The sequence below is a fragment of the Mus caroli genome, unplaced genomic scaffold (assembly GCF_978045245.1).
Source record: "Mus caroli unplaced genomic scaffold, Mus_caroli_1 scaffold_8, whole genome shotgun sequence".
NCBI classification, from domain to species: domain Eukaryota; kingdom Metazoa; phylum Chordata; class Mammalia; order Rodentia; family Muridae; genus Mus; species Mus caroli.
Genome location: NW_028227263.1, coordinates 138,722,741 through 138,735,409, shown reverse-complemented (window position 1 = coordinate 138,735,409; position 12,669 = coordinate 138,722,741). Strand labels below are relative to the sequence as shown.

The following is a 12,669-nucleotide window of genomic DNA, read 5'->3' as shown; positions in this document are numbered from 1 at the left end:
TATGTGAAGTTCCTTGATCCACTTAGACTTGACCTTAGTACAAGGAGATAGGAATGGATCGATTCGCATTCTTCTACATGTTAACAACCAGTTGTGCCAGCACCATTTGTTGAAAATGCTGTCTTTCTTCCACTGGATGTTTTTAGCTCCCTTGTCGAAGATCAAGTGACCATAGGTGTGTGGGTTCATTTCTGGGTCTTCAATTCTATTCCATTGGTCTATTTGTCTGTCACTATACCAGTACCATGCAGTTTTTATCACAATTGCTCTGTAGTAGAGCTTTAGGTCTGGCATGGTGATTCCACCAGAGGTTCTTTTATCCTTGAGAAGAGTTTTTGCTATCCTAGGTTTTTTGTTATTCCAGATGAATTTGCAGATTGCACTTTCTAATTCGTTGAAGAATTGATTTGGAATTTTGATGGGGATTGCATTGAATCTGTAGATTGCTTTTGGCAAGATAGCCATTTTTACAATGTTGATCCTGCCAATCCATGAGCATGGGAGATCTTTCCATCTTCTGAGATCTTCTAGAATTTCTTTCTTCAGAGACTTGAAGTTTTTATTATACAGATCTTTCACTTCCTTAGTTAGAGTCACGCCAAGATATTTTATATTATTTGTGACTATTGAGAAGGGTGTTGTTTCCCTAATTTCTTTCTCAGCCTGTTTATTCTTTGTGTAGAGAAAGGCCATTGATTTGTTTGAGTTAATTTTATATCCAGCTACTTCACCGAAGCTGTTTATCAGGCTTAGGAGTTCTCTGGTGGAATTTTTAGGGTCACTTATATATACTATCATATCATCTGCAAAAAGTGATATTTTGACTTCATCTTTTCCAATTTGTATCCCTTTGATCTCCTTTTGTTGTCGAATTGCTCTGGCTAGGACTTCAAGTACAATGTTGAATAGGTATGGAGAAAGTGGACAGCCTTGTCTAGTCCCTGATTTTAGAGGGATTGCTTCAAGCTTCTGACCATTTACTTTGATGTTGGCTACTGGTTTGCTGTAGATTGCTTTTATCATGTTTAGGTATGGGCCTTGAATTCCTGATCTTTCCAAGACTTTTATCATGAATGGGTGTTGGATCTTGTCAAATGCTTTTTCCGCATCTAAGGAGATGACCATGTGGTTTTTGTCTTTGAGTTTGTTTATATACTGGATTACGTTGATGGATTTCCGTATATTGAACCATCCCTGCATCCCTGGGATGAAACCTACTTGGTCAGGATGGATGATTGTTTTGATGTGTTCTTGGATTCGGTTAGCAAGAACTTTATTGAGGATTTTTGCATCAATATTCATAAGGGATATTGGTCTGAAGTTTTCTATCTTTGTTGGGTCTTTTTGTGGTTTAGGTATCAGAGTAATTGTGGCTTCATAGAATGAGTTGGGTAGAGTACCTTCTGTTTCTATTTTGTGGAATAGTTTGTGAAGAACTGGGATTAGATCTTCTTTGAAGGTCTGATAGAACTCTGCAGTAAACCCATCTGGTCCTGGGCTTTTTTTAGTTGGGAGACTATTAATGACTGCTTCAATTTCTTTGGGGGATATAGGGCTGTTTAGATCATTAACCTGATCTTGATTCAACTTTGGTACCTGGTATCTGTCTAGGAACTTCTCCATTTCATCCAGGTTCTCCAGTTTTGTTGAGTATAGCCTTTGGTAGAAGGATCTGATGGTGTTTTGGATGTCTTCAGGATCTGTTGTTATGTCTCCTTTTTCATTTCTGATTTTGTTAATTAGGATGCTTTCCCTGTGCCCTCTAGTGAGTCTGGCTAAGGGTTTATCTATCTTGTTGATTTTCTCAAAGAACCAGCTCCTCGATTGGTTGATTCTTTGAATAGTTTTTCTTGTTTCCACTTGGTTGATTTCACCCCTGAGTTTGATTATTTCCTGCCGTCTACTCCTCTTGGGTGAATTTGCTTCCTTTTGTTCTAGTGCTTTTAGGTGTGTTGTCAAGCTGCTAATGTGTGCTCTCTCTAGTTTCCTTTTGGAGGCACTCAGAGCTATGAGTTTTCCTCTTAAAAATGCTTTCATTGCGTCCCATAAGTTTGGGTATGTTGTGGCTTCATTTTCATTGAACTCTAAAAAGTCCTTAATTTCTTTCTTTATTCCTTCCTTGACCAAGGTATCATTGAGAAGAGTGTTGTTCAGTTTCCACGTGAAGGTTGGTTTTCTATTATTTATTTTGTTATTGAAGATCAGCCTTAGTCCATGGTGATCTGATAGGATGCATGGGACAATTTCAATATTTTTATATCTGTTGAGGCCTGTTTTGTGACCAATTATGTGGTCAATTTTGGAGAAGGTACCATGAGGTGCTGAGAAGAAGGTATATCCTTTTGTTTTAGGATAGAATGTTCTGTAGATATCTGCCAGATCCATTTGATTCATAATTTCTCTTAGTTTCACTGTGTCCCTGTTTAGTTTCTGTTTCCATGATCTGTCCATTGGTGAAAGTGGTGTGTTGAAGTCTCCCACTATTATTGTATGAGGTGCAATGTGTGCTTTGAGATTTACTAAAGTTTCTTTAATGAATGTGGCTGCCTTTGTATTTGGAGCATAGATATTCAGGATTGATAGTTCCTCTTGGAGGATTTTACCTTTGATGAGTATGAAGTGTCCCTCCCTGTCTTTTTTAATGACTTTGGGTTGGAAGTCAATCTTATCAGATATTAGAATGGCTACTCCAGCTTGTTTCTTCATGCCATTTGCTTGGAGAATTGTTTTCCAGCCTTTCATTCTGAGGTAGTGTCTATCCTTTTCTCTGAGATGAGTTTCCTGTAAGCAGCAAAATGTTGGGTCTTGTTTGTGTAGCCAGTTTGTTAGTCTATGTCTTTTTATCGGGGAGTTGAGTCCATTGATATTAAGAGATATTAAGGAAAAGAAATTGGTGTTTCCTGTTATTTTTGATGTTAAAGTTGGCATTTTGTTCTTGTGGCTGTCTTCTTTTAGGTTTGTTGAGGGATTACCTTCTTGTTGTTTCTAGGGCGTGGTTCCTGTCCTTGTAATGGTTTTTTTCTGTTATTATCCTTTGAAGGGCTGGATTCGTGGAGAGATAATGTGTGAATTTGGTTTTGTCGTGGAATACTTTGGTTTCTCCATCTATGTTAATTGAGAGTTTGGCTGGGTATAGTAGCCTGGGCTGGAATTTGTGTTCTTTTAGTGTCTGTATAACATCTGTCCAGGATCTTCTGGCTTTCATAGTCTCTGGTGAAAAGTCTGGTGTAATTCTGATAGGCTTGCCTTTATATTTTACTTGGCCTTTTTCTCTTACTGCTTTTAGTATTCTATCTTTATTTAGAGCATTTGTTGCTCTGATTATTATGTGTCGGGAGGTATTTCTTTTCTGATCCAGTCTATTTGGAGTTCTGTAGGCTTCTTGTATGTTCATGGGCATCTCTTTGTTTAGATTTGGGAAGTTTTCTTCTATAATTTTGTTGAAGATGTTTGCTGGTCCTTTGAGTTGAAAATCTTCATTCTCATCCACTCCTATTATCCGTAGGTTTGGTCTTCTCATTATGTCCTGTATTTCTTGGATGTTTTGAGTTAGGATCTTTTTGCATTTTCCATTTTCCTTGATTGTTGTGCCGATGTTCTCTATGGAATCTTCTGCACCTGAGATTCTCTCTTCCATCTCTTGTATTCTGTTGCTGATGCTCGTATCTATGGTTCCAGATTTCTTTCCTAGGGTTTCTATCTCTAGTGTTGCCTCATTTTGGGTTTTCTTTATTGTGTCTACTTCCCTTTTTAGGTCTAGTATGGTTTTGTTCATTTCCATCATCTGTTTGGATGTGTTTTCCTGTTTTTCTGTAAGGACTTCTACCTGTTTGATTATGTTATCATGTTTTTCTTTAAGGATTTGTAACTCTTTAGCAGTGTTCTCCTGCAATTCTTTAAGGGATTTTTGTGCTTCCTCTTTATTGTCTTCTTCCTTTTTAGCAATGTTCTCCTGCATTTCTTTAAGTGTGTTATTAACGTCCTTCTTGAAGTCCTCTATCATCATCAGGAGATATGCTTTTAAATCCGTGTCTAGCTTTTCCGGTGTGTTGGGGTGCCCTGGACTGGGTGAAGTGGGGGTGCTGGATTCTGATGATGGTGAGTGGTCTTGGTTTCTGTTAGTAAGATTATTACGTTTACCTTTCGCCATCTGGTAATCTCTGGGGTTAGTTGTTATCGTTGTCACTATTTAAAGATTGGAGCAGAAGCTGTGTTCCACTCACCAGCAGTCTCTAAATCCTGTGGCGGGTGTCGTGGGTAGCTGACGGTACCCTGGTGCTGGTCCAGCCGGAAGAGGCCTGTGGTCCTACTCAGGCCGTTTTTCTGCTTCCCTAACTAATGCAGTCTCTGGTCCTGCATGCAATTGGATTGGAGCAGAAGCTGTGTTCCACTCTCCAGAAGTCTTAAGATCCTGTGGTGGGTGTTGTGGGTAGCTGGTGAGTGTCAGCCGACCCTGCGCCCCAGCTGCCCCTGTGCTTTTCTGACCGGAAGAGGGTTGTGGCCCTATGTAGGCCGGATTTCTCTCTCCCCAACCAGAGCAGTCTCAGGTCCCGCGTGATTGGACTGGAGCAGAAGCTGTGTTCCACTCACCAGCAGTCCCAAAATCCTGCGGCGGGGGTCGTGGGTAGCTGGCGGGTGTCAGGCAACCCTGCGCTCCCGCTACCCTGGCGCTGCCGGGTGAGGCCTGTGGCCCTACTCAGGCCAGTTTCTGCTTCCCTAACTAATGCAGTCTCAGGTCCCGCGCAATTGGATTGGAGCAGAAGCTGTGTTCCACTCACCAGCAGTCCCAAAATCCTGCGGCGGGGGTCGTGGGTAGCTGGCGGGTGTCAGGCAAGCCTGCGCTCCCGCTACCCCGGCGCTGATCCAGCCGGATGAGGCCTGTGGTCCTACTCAGGCCGGTTTCTGCTTCCCTAACTAATGCAGTCTCAGGTCCCGCGCAATTGGATTGGAGCAGAAGCTGTGCTCCACTCACCAGAAGTCTTAAGATCCTGTGGCGGGTGTTGTGGGCGGTTGGCGAGTGTCAGCAGACCCTGCGCCCCAGCTGCTCAGGTGCTTTTCTGACCGGAAGAGGGTTGTGGCCCTATGTAGGCCGGATTTCTCTCTCCCCAACCAGAGCAGTCTCAGGTCCCGCGTGATTGGACTGGAGCAGAAGCTGTGTTCCACTCACCAGCAGTCCCAAAATCCTGCGGCGGGGGTCGTGGGTAGCTGGCGGGTGTCAGGCAACCCTGCGCTCCCGCTACCCAGGCGCTGATCCAGCCGGATGAGGCCTGTGGTCCTACTCAGGCCGGTTTCTGCTTCCCTAACTAATGCAGTCTCAGGTCCCGCGCAATTGGATTGGAGCAGAAGCTGTGCTCCACTCACCAGAAGTCTTAAGATCCTGTGGCGGGTGTTGTGGGCGGTTGGCGAGTGTCAGCAGACCCTGGGCCCCAGCTGCTCAGGTGCTTTTCTGGAATTATACTTTTAAAACATTTTCTATTTTAAAAACTAAATCTGGTCATCAATGCAGCTCTGCATGTCTCTAGTAGGGCCAGTCTCTGTGTTGCTGATGGTGCTCATGTTTATCCAATTTCCCAGGACCTCCAAGTCTGCCTGTTCCTTCAGTCTGATCCAATAAAGGTCCAGGAGAGCCCCTAGGACTACCTTGTCTTCCTGTACCAAAACCAACCTAATCCATGCTGAGGCCTCCTCAGAAGTCTTATGTGTCTCCACCTCTACCACCTCTGAATATTCAGCTATGATAATCAAAGTCAGTCCCACAGTTCAACTATTCCTGCTTGCATGCCACCAGGGCTGCCTCAGCTATGATTACCACCCCGAGGTGGAAATGGTGGAGGGAGAAACCCTCAGCATTAGGGGCCTTATACTGGTTGCATTCTGTTCTCCAGGTGAAATTTGGTTTCCACAGCCCAGATTGAGACACTGCCAGACACTGCTTTCTGCTGGACATTTTGCCTTCCAAAGGGATTCCCTCTTGAGCCTCAGAGACCCTTTTGTGGAGGAGCTTCTGCTACTTCCTCCATGTCCTGGCATATAAACCAAGGTTCCTCCAGGACCACCTGGGAGCCAGAACTTCCACAAAGTGGTGGTGGTATCCCTCTGCCCTCACATGATTGCATGCCACCCTGAACCCTGTTCATTAGATGCTTCTCTCGGGCTAGAGAATCTTTATGTTTGCTTCATTGAACATCTTTTCCATCTCCATTCCATGGCACTGTTGGTAGATGGTGGAGCTTTGTAGGACATTGTGGCATCACATTTAGGCTTTCCTGTTTCCTTGTCCATGCAGATATTGACCATGGCTTGTCCAGTTCTTTTGTTAATCTTGACAGTCCCACACTGCTTAAAGAAGCCTTTCAGATCATCCAAAGTCACATTGTCACTTAATCCTTGCACATAAATTTCACTGTTGTCAGAGTCTTCATCGAGGTCTATAGCAAAGCCTTGATCAAGATCTGGTCCTTCAATCATGGGTCCAGCAGTCTTATTGAAGACACCTTGATTTCCACAGTACCCATTGCACTCCTCCCTGCCCACTTTTGCTAATGCTTCTAGAATCAAACCTCCCTCCTCTCCTGCCACAGTTATCAGGGTCACTTAAGCTCTGGTTATCCCCTTGTCAGGAAAATTCTCCATATTTCTACCCATAAATACCCATGCCACTGGAGTGGTTCTTTTGAAAAGAACTCTGGTGCCCATAGCTGCTACTCTGTTGGCTATATTGATTTTTAGCCTGGTTATAGGTTCTTTTCTGAGGGGAGTAACTGTCTTATTTTGTGTTTTACTGCTGTGAACCAACACCCTGACAATGGCACGTCTTACAAAAAACAACATTTAATTGGGGTTGGCTTACAGGTTTAGAGGATGAGTCCATTATCATCAAGGTAGCAGCATGATAGCTTCTAGGCAGGCATGGTACAGGCAGAACAGAGAGTTCTTCATCTTCACCTGAAGGCTGCTCGTGAAAGACTGACTTCCAGGCAATTAGAATAAGGTTCTTGAAGCCCATGGCAACAGCAACACACCTATTCCAACATGGATAGGCCTCCAAAAAGTGCTATTCCATGGACCAAGCATACTCAAACCATGACATTCCACAATGTGACTCCAATAGGCTCATTCAATTACGAGTCTATGGAGGCCATAGCTAGTCATATAAAATAAAAAAAAGCACATTTAGTCCAACTTTTAAAGTCCACATAGTGTACAGCAGTATCAATTTTAAAATTCCAAAGTTCAAGGTCTCTACTGAGACCCAGCCAATCACTTATCTTTAGTCTCCAAATCAAGACAGGAACCAGCTATGCAAATTAAACTTTGTATTTTCATGTCTGATGTCAAAGCAATTGTCAGTTCTGCAACACTTTTTGCATCTTTGTTGATGGCAACAAACTTCTTTTCCTGAGCTGGTTCCATTCTGTGTTACCAGCATTACTGAGGAGATATCCATTGGCTCTGGTACCTTGAAATTTTTGGGTCTCTGAGGCAACTTGGATGTTACAGCTTCTTTGAAACCAGGATCCATACATGATCTTCTGGGCTCCTCCTAAGGGCAGATGTCAGGTCTCTAGCTCTATTATCTGTATCACTCCAAGCTCAGGTACATCCACTGGACTGCTGCTTTTGTTCTTGGTGAGCATCCCATGGGACTGGATTCTCCAGTATGCTGGGGTATTTAGCTGCAACTAGGCTTCACCAATAACCTCTTATAGCCTCTCTTTATGATGCCAAGCTTCAAATCCTTTGCATGACCCCATCAGTCCCAAGATATCAGCTGCAACTTCAGCTAAAACTTCACTGGTGGCCTTCTATGCCTTCTCACAGTGCTAAGCCTCAGCTGATATTCATGACCCCTTCATGCATTCAAATCCAGTACAAACTGTGTGACTCTTACACACCAAGTATAGCTGCAGCATGACAAACAACCTCGGCTATCTCTGTACCATGATTTTGTGCTCTCTGTAAACACGTGCCAGAAGTTTTCACCCCAGTGATGCTGGGCACCACTAATTCCTTAGATTCAGCTAACCGGCAGCAGTCTCCTCTCCTCTTGACTATAAAGTTTGAGAAACATGTCCCAAACCACTATTGTCTGCTGATTGCAAAAGCTGGAACATGGTCCTCTTGTTCTATTACATTATCACTAGCTTCCTCTTTTCTAACTTCTTCATTGCCTAAGCTTTTCTGTCCTGTATCATGCTCTGTATATTGACCTTGAATTTAAATATCAGAATGCCTGACTCCTGGGATTAAAAGTGTATGCCATCACACCTGGATTTAAGTTTTTTTTTTTTCTCCACCTAGAACATGCTCTGTCTCAGGGTGTCCTACTTCAGGGATCTGTTCGGCTTTGTCTGCTGGGATTAAGTGTGTGTACCACCATGCTTGGATCTAAATTTAGTTGGGTAGGTTCTTGCCACAAGGGCACTACTTCCTTAGTCCAATTTTATATCATGAACACAGAATTCAGCTCCATTTCACTTCCTGTTTCCCCTTTAATACTCAGATTATATATTTGCGATTTTTCTTTTCTCAGCTTACCAAGTTTCTTTAAAATGCTTTTTTTGAAACTTAACCAGAGGAAAAAAAATCTATGATGGGCATTTCTGAGATTTCTTTCTCAATTTAATTAATCTGACTTTCTTCACCTTAGCCTCACACAGGCTCTTAAAACAAGAGCAAAATTGGACCACAGTCGTCCCCAAAATATCACAAAAGCACTCTTTAGGACACATATTGAAAATCTCCCCTGAAACCTCTTGGACCAGGTCTGCATATTTCAAACTATTTCTCAGTCACAAATTATTCCATATTCCTAATATTGTAGTTCCTTTGCCCTATTTAAAGCATTCTACTGCATTCCAAATCCAAAGTCCCCATATCCACATTCTTCCCATAAAAAAATAGATAAATAAATAAATAAGGTCAGGCCTATATTAGCAATATCCCACTCCTGGTGCCAACTTCTGTCTTAGTTAAACTTGTACTGCTGTGAACAGACACTATGACTGACCAAGGCAAGTCTTATAAAGGTGACCATATACAAGATAAGATATGATGGAGGTGTTATAACTGGCTGCCTAGTATATCTCCTGAGTGCTTGGTGATAATGGTCATCTGTATCCGAGGCTAGGCTGGTTATAATCCCCCTGTGCTAGATTGAGTTTGACTAGTCTAAGAGTGCTTGGTACCATTCTGTGGTCTTTTAGGTGGCATGGATTCTGGGTGCTGGCTACTAGCTGCTCATCATAAGCTCAGCAGGCAGCCTGGGTGACATATGCAGACTGAGCTGTGTAAAAGGCCTGTGTTTTGATGAGTGTAGAATTGTTGGGTCATAAGCATCAGTCCCATATCCTTGTGCAAGCTGACCAAATGCCTGGCGGAAGTTGGAGTGATATAACCAGTAAGCAGCTGTCCATAATAAGTTCCCTGTGCAATCTGCCCATAGGTGGCAGTCTGTATAGCAGACATCAGTAGGCTGTCTATAGGTTCCCTGGCTTTGTGCCCATATGCCTTGGTGGTCTGTGCATATCTTTGAGTTGGCTGAGCTGGGTAGGCCCTGTAGCCTTGTTGGTTTGCAGGTTAGCTTTAGGCACTGTAATCTATGGAAGCCATTTTCTCTCCTTCTTCCCTGTTCTCTCAAAGTTTGTCTCCCTCTCTTGTTCCCCAATGGTTGCAAGTTTTCAGACCAGAGGAAATATATGTTCTACAGTTGTTATGACGTATTTTTTGAGGAGCATTGCTTTACAGGAAGCCTTTCCCTACAATTCAGGCCAGGAATCAATGGTAGTGTTTCTCAAAGTCCCCATCAATAATTAAGGCCTTAATTTTTTTCTAAATGATCATAGCTGGAATGTACTTTTATTAAAAAAACCATTTTATTCATTTACATTTCAAATGATATCCCCCTTCCAGTTTACCCCTCCAGAAATGCCCATCCCATCCCCCCCAGTCACCTCACCTTGCCTCTATGAGGTTACAACTTCACCCATTCAACCACTCCCACCTCATCACTCTAGCATCTCCCTGCTCTGGTTCATCAAGTGTATCTCCCTTCCCAATGATGTCAAATAAGGCCATCCTCTGCTTCATATGTATATGGAGTCCTAGCTCCTTCCTTGTGTACTCCTCCTTTGGTGGTTTAATTCCTGGGATCTCTGGGTGGACTAGGTAGTTTATATTGTTCTTCTTATGGGGCTGCAAGCTCCTTCAGTCCTTCCCCTAACTCTTCCATTAGTATTTTCACGCTCATTCTGATGGTTGGCTGTGTCTGCATCTGTATTGGTCAGGTGCTGGTAGAACCTCTCAGGAGACAGCTATATCAGGCTCCTTTCATTAAGCACTTCTTGGCATCAGGAATAGTATGGCTGTTTGGTGTCTGCAGGTGGAAAAAGGTCCCAAAGTGGGGTCGTCTCAGAATGGCCTTTCCTTCTGTCTCTGTGCTAATTTTTGGCCCTCTCTACCATGGATCACCCTGATCAAGTATGGGGTCCCTGGAATGTGGGTCCTTGAAGGCTAGGTGGGTAAGGATTCACCAGTGACAAACAGAAACAAAGGAGGCAGTTTGAATCTGAGTCTATTTTGGAGGTCTCAAGCTAGGGTTTTTATACATTAATATATATATATATATATATATATATATATATATTTCAACTCTTTAAAGACATGATCAGTGAAGCAATCTCAAATACCATCATTATCATTTGGCACATTACTTAAAGCTGGCATGGCACTTGGTAAAAAGCTAACTTTAATATTTTCCACTTCTTGTCCTAGTGTTAAAATTACATCCTCTACAGCACCACTTTTTACTTCTAATATTTTATCTCTAACTCATTGCCTTGCAAGTGTTAAAGAGACATTTTTATTTACATCATAACAAAATGTGCAGACTTCATATCTGAGACTAAGGTGACTGTTGAGACTGTAAGTGAAGTAACGATGGCTATTAAAGCACTAATGGATAAAATCAGAGCCACAGCAAAATGCTTTGCTCTAATTAGTGCATTAACTCTTTTAAGCATTTCTAAGGCTACTTTATCAAACCAAACATCATCTTTTAACTCTACAAGAAGCATAATATAAGTAGGTATTTGTAGTAAAAAAAATAACTGAATAATTTCTAAAAGGTGTTCAGCCCCTCCCGCTGGAACTCTGGGAAGAGGCTGACACAGTTTTGTGCAAAAGACAGGAGGAGTAGAGGAGGTGGCAGGAGGGAAAGCAGTCTTCAGTTAAAAAGATCAGCCCTCAGTTTCAAAGTCAGCTTCAGGGAGGCTGTCCTCTGGCAGAGTCAAGGTCAGAGGGAGGAGTGGCCGCGGGGCAGGGATGGGGAAGGTCTACATCTCCTTTAGGTCCAGCAGGGTCCAGCATCCTTTGTGTACAGAGATGCTCCTCTTTGGGGCACTTCAATTTATCTTCCAAGTCATCAATGGTCTTCTCCAGTTTGATTCCAGATCTTTCAGCAAACTCAGCACAGGTCTCTGCCTCCTGGAGTTTATCAGTACGAATCTTTATTTCTTCTTCATACTTGTCTTCTTTTTGAGAGTACTTTTCTTCAGCAGCACTCAGACACTTCAGGTTCTGGTCCATCAGTCTGATCTGCTCTTCCATCTCTCGCAACAGGCCTTGCCAGCGGACCTCTGCCAGCTCAGCACGTTCCTCCTTGTGTTTCCAGTCTCCTTCAATAATCACCAACTTATGAGCCACCACTTCATACTTCCTATCTGCCTCTTCTACAATGTGCACTGCTTCCTTTAGCTGGATTTCCTGGAGTTCCATCTTTTTTTCATCTTTTAGACCCCTTATTTTCAATCACATTCATACCTTTCTCACTCTCATCTGCAGCCTTCTCCACTCCCTCCAGCTTCTGCAAAACAGTGGCAAGGCGCTCCTGGACATGGTCCCGCTCCTCTTCAACCAGGTGGATCCTGCAGTTCAATGAGGCCACCTCAGCATCAGCCTGCTCCCAGGCCCACCTTTCTCCCTCCACTTCCTGCTAGAGGCACTCGACCCTCTCCTCAGCATCATCAGCCTGCTGCTGCAGAACCTGGATCTTGAGCTTAACTGCCTCGATGGTGGTGCTCCCGGACATGGTGCCTACCAAGCTGCTTCTGGAAATCAGGTTCCTACCTCCTCTGCTCAGCATTGTAGTAGCTTTTCACCCTACTACCGACTCAAGACTTGATTTTCTATCTAATGGTCGTCCTTGAACAGTTGAGAGTGACCTTGAGTTCTTTATTATCTTGCACCCATCTCCCAAGTGCTAGGATTGTAATGTATGTTTTTTTTTAAAGATATATTTATTTATTTTATGTATGTGAGTACACTGTAGCTGAACAGATGTTTGTGAGCCTTCATGTGGATGTTGGGAATTGAATTTTTAGGACTTCCTGCTCCCTCTGGTCAATACTGCTTGCTCTAGATGGCTGCGCTTGCTCAGTCCCTGACTGCTCTGGCCCAAAGATTTCATTATTATTATACATAAGTACACCGTAGCTGACTTCAGATAGACCAGAAGAGGGCATCAGATCTCATTATGGGTGGTTGTGAGCTACCATGTGGTTGCTGGGATTTGAACTTAGTCAGTGGTCTTACCCATTGAGCCATCTCGCCAGCCCTATAACATGCTTGTGTGTGAGTGTGCACACTTGTGCTGGGATTCATAGAGCTCAG

The 12,669-nt window shown here is 43.2% G+C and overlaps 3 pseudogenes; all 3 read right to left on the bottom strand.

Annotated features, from left to right (window-relative positions):
* Positions 1-5,518: 5,518 nt before the first annotated feature.
* Positions 5,519-6,757, bottom strand: LOC147003711 (RNA-binding protein EWS pseudogene; annotated as a pseudogene).
* A 2,353-nt stretch (positions 6,758-9,110) lies between these two features.
* LOC147003710 (RNA-binding protein EWS pseudogene) lies at positions 9,111-9,612 on the bottom strand (annotated as a pseudogene).
* Positions 9,613-11,333: 1,721 nt separating this feature from the next.
* On the bottom strand, positions 11,334-12,088 carry LOC147003709 (uncharacterized; annotated as a pseudogene).
* Between the last annotated feature and the right edge of the window lie 581 nt (positions 12,089-12,669).